This window comes from Coffea arabica, chromosome 10e (genome assembly GCF_036785885.1).
Source record: "Coffea arabica cultivar ET-39 chromosome 10e, Coffea Arabica ET-39 HiFi, whole genome shotgun sequence".
NCBI lineage: Eukaryota > Viridiplantae > Streptophyta > Magnoliopsida > Gentianales > Rubiaceae > Coffea > Coffea arabica.
This window is the reverse complement of record NC_092328.1, coordinates 6,022,379-6,028,378: the sequence shown is the minus strand read 5'-3', so window position 1 is coordinate 6,028,378 and position 6,000 is coordinate 6,022,379. Positions and strand designations below refer to the sequence as shown.

The 6,000-nt window shown below is 36.5% G+C and overlaps 1 pseudogene; it reads left to right on the top strand.

Moving 5' to 3' along the window:
- The first annotated feature begins 692 nt into the window (after positions 1 to 692).
- On the top strand, positions 693 to 2,761 carry LOC113711930 (7-deoxyloganetin glucosyltransferase-like; annotated as a pseudogene).
- Positions 2,762 to 6,000: the final 3,239 nt, after the last annotated feature.

Genomic DNA, 6,000 nt, shown 5'->3' with positions numbered 1-6,000 from the left:
CCGTCCTCCTATTCATGCTAAAAGCACAACCACCCAATAAAACTTGTTTTGACAGGTGTGGTGCCAGTTTGCCATCCAAGAAGAGAAGAATGAGAAGGCATGGTGGAGATACAAGTACTTAATTATGGGCCTGTATTGGACACTGGTTAAGGTATTCATATTTTGAAAAATTAATATTAATTCAAAAAATATATGTAAATGCAAGATAGGTAATAAATGTTAGTGTATGAATTCATTAGGTGTGATCTATGTATTCTAATAAGTGCCTATTGGGTATCTATTAGAAAAACCCATTAACTATTGGTTACAAAAGTTTATTGCGTGTTAACTCCAGGAATTAATGAGTTTAATTTTGCTTATCTCCTCTTAATTTAATTTTTAAAAAATCAGACATATGTAGCTTTCAGAGGCCAGAAATGCCTTGTAGTAAAGAATTTCCAGTATTTTATTTTTGTTTATTTATTTTAGGGACAAAGTGTCATTTTAGCATTAGTTCTGGAATTTGAGGTAACCCTCTGGCGGTGGTAACCACTCGAGCAATGAGCTCTCTTTTTCCCACAATAACTACGGAAGCATTTGGCTCAAGAAATTCAGCTTCTGCTATATATTTCTTACAAACTTTTGCTATCGCCTTCACGAAAGATTTCTCCAGTAGACGAAGAAATGAAGAACTTCCAGCATTTTTTTAACTTTATTTTTGGACAGATAATTGAGGAGAAATCACAGCATCGACGTTTGAAAGATGTAAAATTTGCTTAAAAAATTTGGCAGAACCTACCATGTAAGGAAGATCATTCTTGAGGATTACTTTTTTTTTTTTTTTACTGCCCAGTACCACCCAATCCAACCCTCCCACTCGATGAAACATTAACTTACAAGTTGTGGAATAGATCGGCCCTTTCTATATATTGGCACTGCCTCTTCATTGGTTGTTTTAACTTTACCATCAACCCAATTCCCAACCAGTGGCTGCTGCGCAATAACGTACAATTTGTCCACTCAAATCCCCCGGCAAGAAGAATGGGTTCCATTGCTCGACCGGAGAAGAAGCCTCATGCCGTCTGCATACCATTTCCAGCTCAAGGCCACATAAAACCCATGCTAAAGCTAGCCAAGCTCCTCCACCAAAAGGGTTTTCATATCACCTTTGTCAACACAGAATTCAACCACAGGCTTGCTTAAATCTAGAGGTCCTGATGCCCTCAATGGGTTGCCTGATTTCCAATTTAAAGCCATTCCTGACGGACTTCCCCCTTCTGATGTCGATGCTACCCAAGATATTCTAAGCCTTTGTGAATCTATTGATAGAAATTGCTTAGGTCCCTTCAGGGAGCTACTTGCTGAACTCAACAATACCTCTTCCTCAGAAGTGGCCCCGGTTTCTTGCATAGTTTCCGATGGAGCAACGACTTTCACTCTAGCAGCTGCTCAAGAACTTGGCATCCCTGAAGTTCTTCTTTGGACCTCCAGCGCACCTTCCTACTTGGCGTTTTTCCAGTTTGACAAGTTTATCGAAAAGGGTATCATACCACTCAAAGGTACGACTATTTTTTGATGAAAAATGTTAGTTCAAAATTTTTCGTGGTCATTTCTCTTCTTCTTTCATATATTTTTGGAAACTTTTTCTTAAAAAAGAAAATAGCTTGAACATTTAATGCCTCTTCCTAAATGGATGCCCTTGTATGATTCTGATGATACTTGGTGTCATGCATCTTTTGCATTGCAGATGCTAGTTATTTGACAAATGGATATCTAGATACTGTTCTAGATTGGATTCCAGGATTAGAGGGTATACGCTTGAAGGATCTTCCAAGCTTATTACGAACCACAAATCCCGATGATTTCATGGTGAAATTCGCCATGCAAGAAACTAAGAGAGCTAGAAAGGCCTCTGCCATCATTATAAACACCTTTCAACAACTGGAACATGATGTATTAGATGCACTTTCATCTCATCTTCCTCCAATTTACACCATTGGACCACTACACTTGCTAGAGAATCATATGCATGATAAGTCTTTAACAGATCTTCAATCAAATCTCTGGAAGGAAGAGTCAGAATGTCTTGAATGGCTTGACTTGAAAGATCCAAACTCTGTGGTTTATGTCAACTTTGGAAGCATTGCTGTTATGACACCCGAGCAATTAGTCGAATTTGCTTGGGGACTTGCTAATAGCAAACAAAACTTTTTGTGGATTTTAAGGCCAGATCTTGTCTCAGGCAATTCAGCTATTCTGCCAAGTGAGTTTCTTGAAGAAACCAAAGAAAGAAGCATGTTTGCGGGCTGGTGCCCTCAAGAGAAAGTTCTCAGCCATCCTTCTGTTGGAGGATTCTTAACTCATAGTGGGTGGAATTCCACAATCGAAAGTATTAGTTATGGGGTGCCTATGATCTGCTGGCCCTTTTTTGCTGATCAACAAACTAATTGCTGGTTTTGCTGCACTAAATGGGGCATTGGAATGGAGATAGACAATAATGTCAAGAGGGATGAAATTGAAAGCCTTGCTAGCGAGTTAATGGCTGGAGAGAAGGGTAAGGAAATGAAGAAAAAAGCCATGGACTGGAAAAAACTGGCAGAAATGGCTGTGACAGATTCTAACTCGAATCTTGAGAATTTGATTCATCAAGTGCTTCTCAATCCAAGCATTTGATACATCAAGAACCGTGAATCTAAAGAGTTGTTCTTCGGCTCGTTGAATTTGGATTTGGTTAGAGATTTTCTTTTTAATCACTCGTACATGAATGGTTCGTTTTCAAAAATGCTTCTTGAGTTCTTTATTTCTTGTTTAATTTTTCCCATTGCTGATCCGTTGTTTGCTGCAATATTTCTATCATATTCGTAACTGGTTGATGAATGTACTTCGGCATTTATATTTCCTAAACGTAGTTTGGACAAATTTACATACATGACTTGAGCTTCACTTGCTACAAAGGTCGATTTTCTGAGAGAAAATGGCCCCATCTCATTGACCAGAGTTCGAAGGTGCAAAGGCAATTTGATGTGTGTTCATAGTATTTAAGAATTTACTTTGACCACTAAATGTATTTAAGAATTTACTTTTGGGCTCCTATTAACCAGTGGTTAACCAGATTTGGTATTATTAGAAACATGCGTGTGGTTTTACTTGAATAAATGTGGAACATACGCCCATGTGCAGATGAGCTTCTATTTATTATGTGCGTTCTACAAAACCCTTTACCTTGAGTACGTTAAGGCGCGTTAAGAACGTTGTCAGAAACTTCACGCCTTTGCCTTGAGTGCAAAAATCCTCCGAACAGGAAGTACCTGCTCAAGAGAATGTAAAATTTGTACATACCCACTCAGGAGAATGGGGGCTCAATGGGCAACTGTTATAATTTAATACAAATTATATCTTTGGAACAAAAATATAATAGTTATGGATTAATCTTATTTAAATTGATAATGTATACATTAGCTGCTTTAAATGCATGATACATAATCTCAATTTATTTGAATACCAAATTTTTAATATGTTGCACGTATTTAGACCCGCTAATATATATATTTTTCAACGTAGAAGAGACTTGCCGAATATTTAACAACTCCTTACAATGATGATAATAATTACTCCCTCTGTCCCATTTGGATAATCTTAGTTTTTCTTTCACACAATTTAAGAAAAAATAGTTAATTTTGTTAAAAAAACAAATTTAGATTACTATCTTTCTAAAATGCCCTTATATTAAATAGAGTACAACTTTACATTAATTATTCATAGAAACTTGAATTGATGGTTAAGAAAGAATTAATTCTCATTTTATATTATTTCACATTAAATCTAAATGTATTAAATGAGGTATATTAACAAGCTATATTAAATAAGATAGTTTATACTGATAATAATCTATATTAAATAAGGATATTTTAAGAAAAATTAAAAAATAACTACATTCTTCAATTAAAAAATAAATTACAATTTGAGACAAATAAAACAAAAACAGGACTTTCATACAGTGGGACGGAGGAAGTGTAAGATAATGTCCAAGTGAGGGCCAGCTACAACCGTCTTATGTCCAACCGCTAATATATATTATGTCATTTGAGATTTACCAAATATCTAACAACTCCCTACAATTATTATTTTCAAAATTTGCATTGCTGGCCAAGTGAGGGCCATATGTCGTTTGGGCTACAACCGTCTGTGTCCATCCTATTCATAAAGATAAAGAAAGCACAGCCAGCCAAGAAAAAAAAGGCCTTGTTTTGAGAGGTACGGTGCCAATTTGCCATCCAAGAAGAGAAGAATGGGGAGGCAAGGTGGAGAAACAAATAATTAATCATGGGTCTGTCTAGGAAGGTGTTCACATTTTGAGAAAATAATATTAATTAAGAAAAATATATAAATATTTATTATGAATTCATATGATAGGTTAGTTGTGATATAAATGTCCTAACGAATATCAATTGGAAAACTGTGATAGGGCATAAATTGTTGTTAATTTTATGATTAATTATTTCTTTTATCCTTGTCAAATATTATTTTAATTATTAATGTTTATTTATATTTGATATTGGATCCAATTTGAGAGAGTGAAACAGAAAATTACAAAAATTGCCTCAGGGTTGAAAGGGTATTGGGTGGTAGTATCCCACTTAGCAGCAGGTCCCCCCTATAGGTACATTTGTCCCACATCGGGGTTGGGGTTGGGTTTGGGTTGGGATATAAGTCCCTGGGATTGCCTCAAGAGTTGCCGGCTTTTGAGGTTAATTCTGGGATTAGGTTTATAAAACAACAAAAGTCTGATTCAGGCTGTTGAAAAAAGACAAATTGCCTCAGGGTTGAAAGGGTATTGGGTGGTAGTATCCCACTTAGCAGCAGGTCCCCCCTATAGGTACATTTGTCCCACATCGGGGTTGGGGTTGGGTTTGGGTTGGGATATAAGTCCCTGGAATTGCCTCAAGAGTTGCCGGCTTTTGAGGTTAATTCTGGGATTAGGTTTATAAAACAACAAAAGTCTGATTCAGGCTGTTGAAAAAACAGAAAATTACAAAAAAGGAGGGAAAAGTCAATTACTTCACACACACGTAGGAGTCTTCTGCAAAAATCCATCAACGTGGCCCACAAGAGAGAAAAAAAAAATGAACAGATTTCCTTTTTTGCTTTTGGCTAATGAAGAGCTGCTGAGTTGGAGTCCTCAAAGGGGTGGAAAGTTGGAAACCGAAGAGAAAGGGAATTCAGCAGAGCCTCACGTTTGGTATTTGACTTTTAACTTCGACGGGGACCAGGGAGATAGAAGGCATTAGTCTATTATTTAGGAAGAAACGTACAGAGGCTAGGAAGTCCTACTATCAATAGGAAACAAGAAGAAATTCGGAGGATCCCACCTTTTGGATTCTTTTCTCTTCTTATTAGGTTAGAAGACTAGTCACGGGGATACAGGGAATTAGAGGCTGAATTGCCGCAGTGAGTTTTTTACTTTCGACAGTATCATGTTAGGGAATTTCCTCAACAATGAAGAACTGAATTCTTATTTTCTAGTCAAGGGGATAATTGACGATTTGATTCAAAATTTACTGTGAGATCGAATCTGTTTTAATTATTTTCTTCATTTATTGGTATTTATATGTTCCTTGATTTTAATTGCTATGGTCTTGTGTATGATTGATTAGTGCGCAATAATTAATTATTCATATAGGCTATTTTTGCAAAATAGGGGTAATTGAATCCGTAATTGTTCGTTATCTCTACCTCAGTAGCAACTGGCGTAATTGGGTTTATGTCAGGGGAGCATATGATCTAGTTTAAACAAACCCTCGTAGCGTGTTTGTTGGTTAGGATTGAGCCTTTCTAATTATTAATACAATCTAGGAATTAAATCCTACGGTCGTACCTAGGGTTATTTGTGGGTTAGAGAAATAGTTAACGGTCGTACCTTAGCTATCGAGAAATTAAGGAAGGGTTGGTTGTTTATCGCGTGCATGACAACTATAACTAATCTATTACTAGATGTTGAAATTATTTCTGCATCAATGATCA